The sequence below is a fragment of the Macaca mulatta genome, chromosome 20 (assembly GCF_049350105.2).
Source record: "Macaca mulatta isolate MMU2019108-1 chromosome 20, T2T-MMU8v2.0, whole genome shotgun sequence".
NCBI lineage: Eukaryota > Metazoa > Chordata > Mammalia > Primates > Cercopithecidae > Macaca > Macaca mulatta.
In genome coordinates this window covers 4,071,363-4,085,761 of record NC_133425.1, presented here as the reverse complement: position 1 = coordinate 4,085,761, position 14,399 = coordinate 4,071,363, and the positions used below count along the sequence as shown (strand labels likewise).

General features: G+C 54.9%; 2 protein-coding genes across 2 annotated transcripts in view; both read right to left on the bottom strand.

Moving 5' to 3' along the window:
* FLYWCH2 (FLYWCH family member 2) overlaps positions 1–4,895 on the bottom strand; it is a gene marked incomplete in the record, with an annotated part of 43,890 nt that extends 38,995 nt beyond the window's left edge. The window contains 3 exon segments of the mRNA NM_001190858.2: positions 358–375; positions 3,870–3,874; positions 4,865–4,895.
* LOC144338337 (uncharacterized) overlaps positions 1–14,399 on the bottom strand; it is a 35,416-nt gene that overhangs the window by 15,856 nt on the left and 5,161 nt on the right. The window lies entirely within an intron of this gene.

Below are 14,399 nucleotides of genomic sequence, written 5' to 3'. Positions count from 1 at the left end.
CTCTAGCCTGAGCAACAGAGCAAGACTCCATCTGAAAAAAAAAAAAAAAAAAAATTGTAGAAGGTCGCGAAAGAGTAAATTTAAATGAAGAACTTCATGTTTTGTCAAACTGGCTACAACTGAATGAATTTATTATAATGGTTTTATAGAAGAGCCCTAATGTCAAAAGTACATTGGTGTAAAACTAGAAGTTGGTTTTCTCCCACTTATTTTATTTATTTATTTATGAGATGGAGTCTCACTCTGTTGCCCAGGCTGCAGTGCAGTGGCAACCCCACTCAGTGTCTGTTCACTGCAACCCCTGTTTCCCTGGTTCAGGCAATTCTCTGCCTCAGCCTCCTGAGTAACTGGGATTACAGGCATGCGCCACCACGCCTGGCTAATTTTTGTATTTTTATTAGAGACAGGGTTTCACCATCTTGACCAGGCTGGTCTTGAATTCCTGACCTCGAGATCCACCGCCTCAGCCTCCCAAAGTGCTGGGATTACAGGTGTGAGCCACCGTGCCAGCCCTATTTATTTATTTTTTGAGGCAAAATCTCACTCTCTCACCCCAGGCTAGATGGAATGCAGTGGTGCAATCTCGACTCACTGCAATCTCCGCCTCCTGAGTTTAAGAGATTCTCATGCCTCAGCCTCTTAAACAGCTGGGATTACAGGTGTGCACCGCACCACACCAGGCTAATTTTTGTATTTTTAGTAGAGATAGGGTTTTGCCATGTTGGCCAGGCTGGTCTCGAACTCTCTGACCTCGTGTGATGCACCCACCTCAGCCTCCCAAAGTGCTGAGATTACCACACCTGGCCATGTTTGGATCCTTTTCTAAAAGCAGTTGATAACATCTACATTCAAAAGTTGTTTCTTGGCTGGGTGCAGTGACTCACGCCTGTAATCCCAGGACTTTGGGAGGCCAAGGGTGGCGGGTCACCTGAGGTCAGGAGTTCAAGACCATTCTGGCCAACACAGAGAAACCCCATCTCTACTAAAAATACAGAAACTAGTAGCCAAGTGTGGTGGCGAGTGCCTGTAATCCCAGCTACTCAGGAGTCTGGGACAGGAGAATTGTTGGAACCCAGGAGGCGGAGGTTGCAGTGAGCCAAAATTGCGCATGATTAGAACCACAATGAGTCCGGGCACGGTGGCTCACGCCTGTAATTACAGCACTTTGGGAGGCTGAGGTGGGCAGATCATGAGGTGAGGAGTTCAAGACCAGCCTGACCAACATGGTGAAACCCCGTCTCTACTAAAAATACAAAAATTAGCTGGTCATGGTGGCACATGCCTGTAATCCCAGCTACTCAGGAGGCTGAGGCAGGAAATCAGTTGAACCCTGGAGGCGGAGGTTGCGGTAAGCTGAGATCGTGCCATTGCACTCCAGCCTGGGCAACAAGAGCAAAATTCCGTCTCAAAAAAAGAAGAGACCACAATGAGATGAACAACAAAAGAAATCTCTCCTCAAAGAGCCTCACGGTGTGACCTCAAGTCCCTGAATGAGACAACTACCACCCACCCATGATGGTGACAGAGTGGCGCTCATGCCTATGTTTTGGCCAATCTCTCATCACGGATAGGCTGACTGGAAGGACAACGTTGTTTGTAAAAATTCTCTTTGGGAAGCCATTGGGCTGGGGTGGCTCTAGTCCTTCAATTTCTCCATGAAGAAACCTTGCCCTATGGGAACCTCACATTTAATCTAGAAATGGCGCCAGCCTGAAACTCCCAGCCCTAACGAGAGACTTTCCACTCTGTCGAGTTGTTTTCCTGGGTTTGCTTCTGCAAATGCTTGATAACTGTCCCCCTGGCTCTCCCTGGGAGTGCTAGTCACCCACAGTCTCGTGATAGGAAGGTTCACTGAGCAATAAATGCTCAAATAAACTTTTTTTCTCTCTTTAAAATTTTTAATAAATAGAGTTGAGGTCTCACTATGTTGCCCAGGCTGATCCCAAACTCTGAAGCTCAAGTGATCCTTCCACCTCAGCCTTCCAAAGTGCTAGGATTACAGGTCCGTGCCACCACACCTGGCCTCAAAAAAACTTTTTTATTTTTTTAATTTTTTCAAATAAACTTTTTTTTTTTTTTTTGAGACAGAGTCTTGCTCTGTTGCCCAGGCTGGAGTGCAGTGGTGTGATCTTGGCTCACTGCAAGCTCCGCCTCCCAGGACCAAGTGATCCTCCTGCCTCATCCTCCTGAGTAGCTGGGTCTACAGGCATGCACCACCATGCCCAGCTAATTTTTTGTATTTTTGGTAGACATGGGGTTTCACCATGTTGGCCAGGCTGGTCTCAAACTCCTAAGCTCAGATGATACACCTGCTTCAGCCTCCCGAAATGCTGAGACTACAAATATGAGCCACTGCACCTGGCCCGCTTGCCTTTAAAAGCCTGCTTGTAGCCAGGCATGGTGGCTCACGCCTGTAATCCTAGCACCTTGGGAGGCTGAGGCGGGCAGATTACTTGAAGTCAGGAATTCCAGACCAGTCTGGCCAACATGGTGAAAGCCTGTCTCTACTAAAAATACAAAAAAATTAGCCAGGCATGGTGGTGGGAGCCTGTAATCCCAGCTACTCAGGAGGCTGAGACAGGAGAATCGTTTGAACCTGGGAGGTGGAGGTTGCAGTGAGCCCAGATCCCACCATTGTACTCCAGCCTGGGAGACAGAGGGAGACTCCGTCTCAAAGAAAAGCCAGTTACAAAGGCTGAACGGAGCTCATATTCCAATTCTGAGTCTCCCCAGTGGTTGTCTTCACCTTGGCCCAGGTGAGCTCTACTTACAGGGATTTTTGCCTCGCTTTCTTCTTCGGGGGCCACTCTCTAACTCATGATGTTCCCTTCTCTTGGAGCGACAGGAACTAGGCCCTGGCTGCTTCAGGCTGTTCTCCCTGTCTCAGGATGTTGCATTTCCAGCATGTTCCACAGTTATTCTTGGGAAACACAAGCAAGAAAGGGATTGACCTGGGTGGAACTGCAGTGGTTGGAAAACTGTGTGGCGGCCCCTGCAGGGAGATCCAGGCTTCTCCAGCTTCCGAGGGCCCATGGTGGGCATCCACCATTCTCAGCAAGGTTGGGGGATGCTCAGTGCCTGGGAGCCATCAGTCTGGAAGGCTTCCTGGAGGAGGTGACTTAGGCCAGTGAGGGCAGTGACTGGGGGGGCATTCTGGGAGGGCCCAGCAAGAAAGGGACAGGGCCCTGGAGAACAGGATGAGGCAGAAGCAAAGGTACAGCCTCCTAGAGGTCCAGGGCAGGGTCCCACTGACCTTTTCAGGCCAAGGGTAGCAGGAGGTGGAAACCTCAGGGGCCTCCATAGTGTACAGGCCGGTGGCTGCTTTCCAGGTTGAGGGGCTCAGGGTGTGAGGCCTGACAGGCTGGAGGCCTCGGGAGGAAGTCCAAGTGGTCTGAGATGGCTCAAGCTGGGCAGCCCTGGTGAGGGGTACGTGATGGGGGTGGAGGGTGCTTGGGTGAGGTGGGGTCGGAGCTGGGCCTCCAAGGACCCAGAACCCTGAGGTTTGAAGCCTGGTTCTGGCAAAGCGTCAGGTATGCCACAGACACTCAGTCATTGTGTGCTCAGCGAATTTTTGTTTTTTTTTTTACCCTGAAGTTTACTTTGTTCATACTCAAAATTTAAAATGTGCTGAGCCTGCTGCCCCAGGATGCTCCTGTGCAGGGTGAGCCTCTCATTCTGTGGGGTGTGAGAGCCGGTCCTGCCAGGCCGTCTCACAGCTCCCTCCCATGGATGGCTACAGGAGAAAAAAAGCAGCATCAGCAGAGGCCTTGCCCGCAGGAGGGTGACAAAAGGCAAGGAAAGGAGGGAGGGGGGCTCAGGGTCTTAGAGAGCCGAGCTCCAGTCCCAGCTTTGACCCCAGCCTCCCACACCCATCCTGAGCCTTCCTCTGACTCTCCAGCTCTGTACCGCCCTAGGGACCCCCAGACAGACCCTCCCCAGGGACTCCCCTGGGGAGGCAGTGCTCCCTTCTGACCTGCAGCTGGCTTCTTCCTGATGCCCCACCTATTCCTCTCAAAGCAACCTTGGAGGCGGTAATGCCTGTCACCCAGCTCTTCATAGCCATGTCAGCGTCAGGAGTGACCTCAAAGGCTCTGGAGACAGAATCTGGATGGGGGAAGAATGAGCCCGGTGACCTTGGTGACCCCACGCCCACCCCACAAATTGGGCACGTGAGGGACTGTGGGGATCCAGGTCCTACCTGAGAAAAACACCCAGACCCTCAAGATGGCCCCATCCCACCAAACTCAGTAGGGGAGAACAGGCCCTGAGCCAGTCTCCAAACCCAGCAGGGGGATGGAGGATAAGGGGTCTGTCGGGTAAATGGGGGAGGAATGAGCCAGGGGATGTCAGCGACCCATGACCTCTGTCCCCCACAGACTGGGAATGTGAGGGGCTGTGTCCCATTAGACTCTGGGGCAGCGACCTGAAAACAACACTGGGACCCTCGAGATAGCCCTGTCCCACCGAGCTCAAGGGGAACAGACCCTGAGGCAGGCTCCAACTCACTCTGCCCTCTGCAGGGATCTCCTGGTGACCTCAGGGTGGTGACTTTGCCCCTCTGGGCCCTCCCTCCCAGGGGCCATGGGGACCCCACCCTCCACCCCCAGGTTGGCAGGAGGAGCCAGGGGGACACGAGGAGGCTCTCAGAGCAGGACTGGCTGGTGCAGGCCTCACGGTGAGAGCCAGGCATGCCGTAGAGGGGTCACTAGGCTCTGGGGTCAGGTTCCCTCTGAGTGCCCAGGCATTGCCCCACTAAACCTGAGAACCCAGCACGGGGATGGAGGCTGGGGGGCCTGTTGGGTCCCGTAACAGCTCCAGGCCTGTAACTGGGGACCCAGCCTGGTACTCTTCCACCCAGCCCTACCCGTGTCCCACTCCCAGCCCAGGCCTTCCCCAGGAGCCTCCTGCTGACCAGAAGCCTCTTTCTGATCTTCTTCAGTGGGATGCTGGCCCTTTGGCTGAGCAATATCCCTGGAACAAGAGCGACAGCAAAACACATTATTGACTCCTATGACACACAAATTAGATATGCTCATGGGACAGCCTGGATAGGGGAGGAATGAGCCAGGTGATGTCGGTGACCCCACGACCTCTGCCTCCCCCCAGACTGGGGACATAAGAGTATGGAAATCAAGGTCCCACCACATGCTGGGGCAGAGACCAGAGAAAAACAGTGGGACCCTTCAGGTGGCCTTGTCCCACTGAGCTCAGCAGGGAGAACAGGCCCTGAGCCAGGTCCCAACCCCCTCTGCCGGGACCTCCTAGTGACCTCAGGGCGGTGACTTTGCCTCTCTGAGCCCTACTTCCTACAGGCCATGGGGACCGCACCCTCCAACCCTAGGCTGGCCGGGGGAGCCAGGGGTACACGTGGAGGCTCCCAGAGCAGGACTAGCTAGCTGGTGGGGGCCTCACAATGAAAGCCAGGCACAAAGGGAGCTCCAGGTCCTGGGGAACAGTGTTTCTCTGAGTTCCCTGAAATTGCTCCCACCAGGCCTCTGTTCTCCCCAGCAGGGGAACAGAGGCTGAGGGGCCCTCCAGGTTCCCTGAGAGCTCTAAGCATGTGGCCGGGGTCCCCCCATCTCAGGTGTCCTGGAATCTCAGCCCAGGGGGAAGCATTTTCATCCCCACACCTTCTTACAGGACATGTTGTTCTTATGTAACCTGGAGCCCCCTGCCCACTGGGGAAATAACCACTGTCCTGCTCCTGTCCCACGGGCCTGGTGGCTGGAAGTAGTCAGGGCCCAGCTGGTTGTACGGTGAGATCTTGACCTTCACCCTAAGGACCCTGAGGACAGGTCCTCTGAGTGTCTGCATGTCCTTACAGGGACAGCTCAGCCACACTGGGAGGAAAGCCCAAGACATCTTCCTTTCCTCACATCTGAAATCTTGGCAGGTCCCGATCTTACAAGGAACACAGCTGGAGGGGTCACCTGGGACCTGAGCCTCCAGGAAGGCTGGCCCAAAGCCTTCTGGCTGCCCCTAGCCCCTTCTCCTTGTGTCTGGGGAGCCTCCCCTTGGCCTCAGCTCCTCAAGCATCAGAAGTTGCCTCTGCAGGCCTCGGGGAAGCTGCTCCAAAGCCCCTCAGGACCAAGTGCTGGGGGCCATCATCTCCCAGCTTCCAGCCCTTCCCAGGCCACCTTCCCATCCCCAAGGCCCCTCACCCCAGGCTGCAGCACATCAGGGGCCATCACAGAGGCTGTCCTTCACCTGCCCCTCCCACATCTTTCTCTCTGATGGCTCCGATGCGGGAGGCAGCCACAGAAGGCTGGGGCTGAGGCCAGGGAAGGCAGCCAGTCCCACCTGGCCCGACCTGGCCAATGGCTGCAGTCCTTGAGTGCCAGCTTGTCTTACTCATTCCAGCATCAGCCCTGCCTGGACTCCTCCCAGGGCCCCTCTGGACCTGGGGGATGGCAATCGCTCTCTCTGGAGTCAGGCCCTGAGCCTTCTCAGCCCTCCTGACTCCCTGTCACCTGACCTACCTTGCAAACAGTCTGTCCTCTGTGAGTGCCTGCTGCAACTACCGGACCCTAGGCCCTCTTCACTGCCCCTGCTGTCCCCCTTAGCCCCTGCAGCTGCTCCCATACTGAGCCCCAAGCCTTGGCCCCTTACCTCTCTCCTCTACTCCCTGGAACCTCAGAAAACAGCTGTCAGTCTCCCAACCCCCATTCTTGTCCCCAGCCCATTTCCTCTGTGGCCCAGGGTCCTGACCTCACCACTCCCTGCTTCTGCAGAGCCCAAGGCAGGACCTGTGGGTGCTGAGGACCTGTTGTGGGACAAGCCAAGACAAGCCTGAGGTGCCTGTCCTCCTGCAGGGGACAGCGGAGCAGGGCCAGGGCCACCCCAGGGGGAGCTGGGAGCTGGGTGCAGGGAAACGGACGGACTGGCCCTCACCCTGCTCTTGGCCACTGCCTCCCCGGGATCCCTTCCCGGGTCCCCTCCAGCCTCACCTTCCTTACCCGCCCTTTCCAGGGGCTGTCCCTGCCCTCTCCCTTTGGTCCCTATGGCCCTTTCTAGAAGGAAAGCTTGATTTCCTCCCTCCAAACAATTCCCTGCTGCACTTAGGCCTGCCCTTAACTGAGAACCCCATGCCTCAGTCTCCATCCCCAGAGACTCCTCATCCTCGCCGACTAACCCGGCTGCTCAGCCCCGACCATGCACCACCTGTGCTGTCCCTGCTGGAGCAGCTCACCCACCTGGGGCCCCTGGTGGTTTCCCCACGCTTGCCCTGGGCAGGAGGCTCCCTCTGTTCCATCACTGGCCCCCATACACTCTGGCTTCAGTCAGCCTGGAGGGGCTGGATAGCAGCTGTTTCCTGGCCCCACCCTTCTCTATGCCAGGAATGGCTTCATAGCGAAGGTGTGGCTTCTCTGGAAACACGTCATATGGGCCTACGCCGAACTTTCTTCTCAGGTGATCATGATATTTCATTTTATTTTGTGTATTTTTTACCTGCTGTAACATCGAAGCGGTGAGAATGCTCCTGGTTCTGAGGCTAAGGGACAGAGTACTGGCCGCTGGGCGGGCTTTCCTTGTGGCTGGTGGGGAAGGAACTTGGTGGAGTCTCAGGTGGCAGGGGCAGTACCAGGGACAGAGAGGAGGGGGCATCCAAGACCCCATAATGTCACCAACCAGGAATGTTAAGAGGAGTCTGGGCCGGGCGCGGTGGCTCAAGCCTGTAATCCCAGCACTTTGGGAGGCCGAGACGGGCGAATCACGAGTTCAGGAGATCGAGACCATCCTGGCTAACACGGTGAAACCCCGTCTCTACTAAAATACAAAAAAAATTAGCCGGGCGAGGTGGCGGGCGCCTGTACTCCCAGCTACTCGGGAGGCTGAGGCAGGAGAATGGCGTGAACCCGGGAGGCGGGGCTTGCAGTGAGCTGAGATCCAGCCACTGCACTCCAGCCTGGGCAACAGAGCCAGACTCCGTCTCAAAAAAAAAAAAAAAAAAAAAAAAAAAGAGGAGTCTGAGCTTGTTGTGTGAACCCAGTTTCAGGTCCAGCCCCTGCACCAACCTCCGCCTCAGGGTCTGCAGTCCTCTCCAAACTCATCATTATCGCTGCAGCCATGACTTTTGGTGGAAGAGCCTTCCCTTGGGAGTTTTGTGTCTGAGGCCAGCAGTCCTGGGAGGCTTTCTGGAGGAGGTGAGACTTGGACCTGGGAGGGTAGTGACCACAGGGCAGCCTAGGAAGGGCCCCTTGAGGGAAGCTCTGGGAGGTTTGAGGTCAGGCTTCTCAGAGCTCAGGACGAGGCTCCTCTGCCCCCTTGCAGGCCAGGGACAGCAGGAAGGGGAAACCTCAGTGATCCAGGTGAGTTTGTCCCAAGGACTGGGGACCACATCGTGACAGAAAAGCAAAGGAAGCTGCCAGCCAATGCCCTTGAGCTCAGATGAAGCCACCTCCTCCCTAAGCTAACCCTGACTCTAGCCCCTAGCAGGGGGTCCCAGGTGGAGCTTCTTGGTGCGGAGAAGTAAACAGTGACACTACAGCAATGGACCTACTGGCCACCCCTCACACCACAAGCCAAGCCACGTGCCCGGGGCTGTTCCATCAACAGAGAAGCTTCAGCTGCCTGGGAATGCTGTGTGGCCACGGCCTCCACCGTGCTGGCCCTAGGCACAAAACGAAGCTGCAGAGTTTCTTTTTTTTTTTTTTTTTTTTTGAAGCTGCAGAGTTCTTAGAACCACATGGTGAAACCCTCTCTCTACTAAAAACACAAAAATTAGGGCTGGGCGCAGTGGCTCACACCTGTAATCCCAGCACTTTGGGAGGCTGAGGTGGGCGGATCATGAGGTCAGGACATTGAGACCATCCTGGCCAACATGGTGAAACCCCATCTCTACTAAAAATACAAAAATTAGCTGGGTGTGGTGGTATGTGCCTATAGTCCCAGCTACTCAGGAGGCTGAGGTTGCAGTGAGCTGAGATCGCACCATTGCACTCCAGCCTAGCGACAGAGCCAGACTCTGTCTTTAAAAAAAAAAAATATTAGCTGGGTTGGTGGTGCACCTGTATTTCCAGCTACTCAGGAGGCTGAGGCAGAAGAATCGCTTGAACCCAGGAGGTGGAGGTTGCAGTGAGCTGAGATCACACCACTGCACTCCTGCCTGGGCAACACAGTGAGACTCTGTCTCAAGAAAAAAAAAAAAAAAGATTCCTCAGACCCAGGAGGCAGACACTGGCAGCAGGGAGTCCATCCCATGGAGCTCATGGAGCTGCTGGCTTGGGCTTAGCAGGTGCCATGTCCAAACCAACTAAGGGCTGGATCATGGGCCTTGGCAGAGGGCCGGGACACCTGGCGTGGGGGGAGGGCACCATAATCTAATCCTCACAAAGATGCCACTGGAGTGGTGGCCAGGAGACCCAGGGCCTGGATAGACTAGAGCAGTGAGCAGAGGTCTCGGACAGGCTGGCCTGGACCCTCACGATGGCCCTGTCCCACAGAGTACAGGCTCCATACCAGATTCTGCCCTCTCTGCCCTTTGCAGGGACCTGCTGGTGGCCTCCGGGCAGTGACTTTACCCCTCTGAGTTCTGTCTCCCAGAGGCCTTGGGACCCCACCCTCTATCCCTGGGTTGGTGGGAGGAGCCAGGGGGAGACACGAAGGCTCTCAGAGCAGAAGTGGCCAGTGTAGGCCTCACAGTGAGGGCCGGGCATGCCGCACACGGGTCTAGGCTCTGGGGTACAAGGTCCCAGAGGGTCCCCCAGCGCTGCTCCTGCTGGGCTTGGGATACCAGCCCATGGATGGCGCCTGAGGGGTCCACAGACGCCTTTCTCGTGGAAGGGAGGCTTTGCATTTTCTGTGCTGGAGATTATCCTTCATTCTAGAGCTGTGCAGCAGCCAATACTAGGGTATGGCGTAGCTGTGTTAGGAGGAAGGAGATGATTTCACTGTAAGTATGCAGCTTATTTAGGAAAAGTGTAAAGCGTCCTTAAAACCTTGCCAGCCAGCTGGACGCTGCAGGATGCTCTGCTTCTCCAGGCAAGGTTGTGGCAATGCCTGACAGGACCGCAGGCCTTCTCCTGAGGCGCGTGGTTCTGCCACCAGCATGTCCACAGGCCTTCGCAGAATGGAGGCCCAGGGTGCATGGAGCAGGGAAACTGCTGCTGGCCACAACCCCTTGGCCGGGATACCCCCACCCCAGCACTCTGTAGGTGTCTGGACCAGGATCTGCCCCTCAGAGGACCCCCACCGGGCTCCCGCCCTGATGCTCTGAAATCTGCTCCCTCCTGTACGACCCTGTGACCCTGTCACAGGACTTCATCCCAAGTCACCTCACCCTGGCTCCTCCACCATTAAGGTCCATGGTGCCCCCATGGGCTGCCAGAAGTCATTCAGGGGGTGGGGCATCTAGGGAGTGTGGGAAAGCCGGGCCCCAGTCCTCATACCTCACCAGGTGCCAGCAATGGATAAAGATGGAAACATCCAGAGTGGCCATCCAGACAGTGGAGGAAAATCTGGATGGATTCCTTTCTAGTTTGGGAGTGGGGAAGGCTTCCTAAGCATGGTACAAAGCCAAGATGATTGCTTTCACTACTTACGAACTGAAATCTTCTGCAACAAAAATAACAAACACCATTGGTAAAGTGTAAAGGGATGCTGTCAACTAGAAATAAACATTTGGCAGGTCACATGACAAACAGACCCAGTTTCCTGGATATTTGCAGGCCTTTTGGAAAAAGAGAAGAGGAAGGCTAAAGACCCCAAATAAACAGAATGAAGGGACCTGTGGCAGGGAGATTCCCTTGTGAATGCCACTACCCCCTGGTGAAGGGGAATCGAGGTAGAATGGAGGATGCTACTGCTGGTTTTCAGATAGGGAGAGTGTCCTGAGGATCTGGGGCCCCAGTGTGATCACAAGGGCCTCGAAATGTGCAAGGTCAGGCAGGAGCCTCAGAGCATGGAGAGGCAATGGGGGAAAGCCGTGTCTGCCACTACTGGCTTTGGGGATGAAGGCAGCTGGGAGATAAGGGTCTTAGGCAGCATCTGAAGCTGAAGGCAAGGAGATGGCTTCTCACTGAGAGTCTCCAGGAAGCAACGCAGTCCTGGGGTACATGTGTTCCAGCTGGTGAGACCCCTGTTGGACTTCTAGCCCCAGAACTGTCAGGTCCGATGTTGGAGTTGTTTATAGCCACTTGGTTTGTGGGAATTGGCTGCTGCAACCACAGGAATCTCACGTGAGGGCTGCACACACAGTTCATAGGAAAGGAAAGTAAAACGACCTCTCTTGTACAGAGGATCCTCAGCCTCACTTATAACAGGGAAACGTAAACTTCTTGGGGAGAGGGGCAAAAAGCAACATGCCCTGAACTAGTCATGGTGACTCATGCCTGTAATCCCAGCACTTTGGGAGACCGAGGTGGGTGGATCACTTGAGGTCAGGAGTTTGAGACCAGCCTGGCCAATATGGTGAAACCCTGTCTCTATTAAAAATACAAAAATTAGCCAGGTGTGATAGCATGTGCCTGTAATCCCAGCTACTTAGGAGGCTGAGGCATGAGAATTGCTTGAACCCGGGAGGCAGAGGTTGCAGTGAACCAAGATCGCGCCACTGCACTCCAGCCTGGGCGAGAGAGTGAGACTCAATCTCAAAAAAAAAAGCAACACTCTCTGGCAGCAAAGTTTTGTTGAACAGGCATCTGGGCACCACAGGCAGGGAACAATTAGTACCTGTCTGTGGAGGGCAGAGTGACCCCATTAACCAGATCACAGATGTAATTATGCTGTGACAGAGATGTCCCTCCCAGCCAGGGCAGTGCAGCATGCTCCCGACACAGCTTGGCCTGTGCCATAAGGAAGGCAGACAGCCACAGTGGGGTTTGTCCAAAGATACACAAGGCATGGGAGAAACCAACCCCAGGCTGACCTCCTGGGGTGAGATGGGTAAGGCGGAAGGGCAGCAAGCCAGACTCCTCCCAACACGCTTTGTATTTTGAACTATTTGGAGTCACTCCCTATTAGAACATTTTCTGCTCAAAACACAGTGACTGGTCTGTCATCAAGTAATGGTATTGGAGCCAGCCTTCTCTGTGGGCAGCAGATTGGGCCACTCAGGAGTTCACAAGACCTCCTCAGCCCCGCAGGCACCTGCCTGGAGGGGTCTCTGCGCGGGGTATTCCTGGGTGGGCAAAATCAGCCACATTGGCTTGGAGGGAAGCTGGGCCTAGAGGAGGCAGGAATTGCGGCTTTGTATCACCGAGGAGGACATGAGCACTGACCACTGGAGCTGACCTGGAAGGTGCATGGGGCTCTGGGGTAGACCCAGCCCTGGCATACAGGGCTTCAGGCACTGGAGACCTCACCTAGCAAACCCCGCACAGCACAGATGGAGAGGGAGTCTTTAGTGTACAAGGGTCGATGAGACTCCTGCAGGAGCGGGACTGCATCTTGGCCTCCCTTGTGTCTCAGCCCCCTACTTCCCGCCCCTGCCTGGCTGTGCAAGCTCTCCTCTCCCCACATCTGCCTCCCACTGCTCCTATACCCCAGGTATGGAAAGGTCCCCTCTCCAGGGCCCCCGAGGACTAGAATCCACATTTGCACCTACAGCCTTGAGTGGTGCTGGGCATGCAGCCCACTAGACGACCTTCTTCCCAGGTTTAGGCACCTCGGGCACCCAATCCTGCAGACAGCAGCATGCTGAGCTGGGGGAGTGAGGACTCCCCTGAGGCTGTGGGTGCTTGTTACTTGCAGAAGGGCACTTGGAGGGATGGGCACGGGCCCTGTGCCTCCTTAAGAGGCCCATAGGTGCGGATTTGTGTGTTGGGACCATAAGCTCTGACTGCAGACAAACAGAATTTTAAAAACCCCGCTCACAGAGAGCTAAGCTGACAGCTTCCTAGCTCCTAGAAAGAAAAGCTGAACTGTGTGAAGTCTGCAGGCACTGTGCTGAGCGCTGTCCCTGCTGAGGGGAAGTGCATCGTATCCTGGCCCATGAGCCAAACCTGAGCCAAACCTGAGTCACAAACGTTTCCACAGGCTCCTGGTGCAGCATCGAGGTGGGGGGGTGTCCGGCTACGGTCACCAAGATGGAGCAGGGAAGCCGTCAGGGCTCCCGGGCGCTGCCTGGATGTGTCTGCCATCCACCTGCCCCCGGATCTCTGCACCCACCTACCAGCCTGATGACTATGCAGCCTGACATGGTGCCTTGAGCACCAGGAGAATGCAGAGCTCCTTTTTTTTTTTTTTTTTTTTTTTGAGACACAGTCTCGCTCTGTAACCCAGGCTGGAGTGCAGTGGCATGATCTCAGCTCATTGCAATCTCCACCTCCCAGGTTCAAGAGATTCTCCTGCCTCAGCCTCCAGAGTAGATGGGATTACAGGCGCTCACCACCATGCCCAGATAATTTTTGTATTTTTAATAGAGACAGGGTTTCACCATGTTGGTCAGGCTGGTCTCCAACTCCTGACCTCAGGTGATCCACCTCCCTTGGCCTCCCAAAGTGCTGGGATTACAGGCATGAGCCACTGCACCCAGCCGCAGAGCTCCTCTTTATTCTGTGATTCATAAGTTAATCATGTCATCATCCAGGTGGGCCCAATTTCATAATTAATGAATTTCAAATGAATTTAACTAATTTCCTGTAGATGGGCATTAGGCTTTTTTTCTGGGGGGGCGGGGACAGAGTCTCACTCTGTCACCCAGGCTGGAATGCAGCAGCACGATCACAGCTCACTGCAGCCTCAACCTCCCAAGGCTCAGGTGATTCTCCTGCCTCAGCCTCCCAAGTAGCTGGGACTACAGGTGCATACCACCATGCTCAGGTACTTTTTGTATTTTTAGTAGAGACGGGGTTTCGCCATGTTGGCCAGGCTGCAATTTTTTTTTTTTTTAGACGGGGAGTTTTACTCTTGTTGCCCAGACTGAAGTGTAATGGCATGATCTCAACTCACTGCAACCTCCTGGGTTCAAGCGATTCTTCTGCCTCAGCCTCCTGAGTAGCTGGGATCACAGGCATGCGCCACCACGCCCTGCTAATTTTGTATTTTTAGTAGAGATGGGGTTTCTCCATGTTGGTCAGGCTGGTATTGAACTCCAAACCTTAGGTGATCCGCCCGCCTCGGCCTCCCAAAGTGCTGGAGTTAAGGCGTGAGCCACCACGCCCAGCCTGCATTTTAAAAATCTGATGAAGTTGTGCCAATAGTGCACGAACACGGACGTCTCTGAGTGGCTCCAGTCCTGCAGGGACACTCTGAGGAGGCTGCACTGGAGGGGCTCCTGTTACGGCTCCTGTTAGTGGCTGCTGCAGAGTGGGCTGAGACATCAGGCAGTTGAGGAAACATGTCTTTATATATTCATTACTTTATAACTTTTTTTTTTTTTTTTTTTGAGACGGAGTCTTGCTCTGTGCCCCAGGCTGGAGTGCAGTGGCGCGATCTCGGCTCACTGCAAGCTCCGCCTC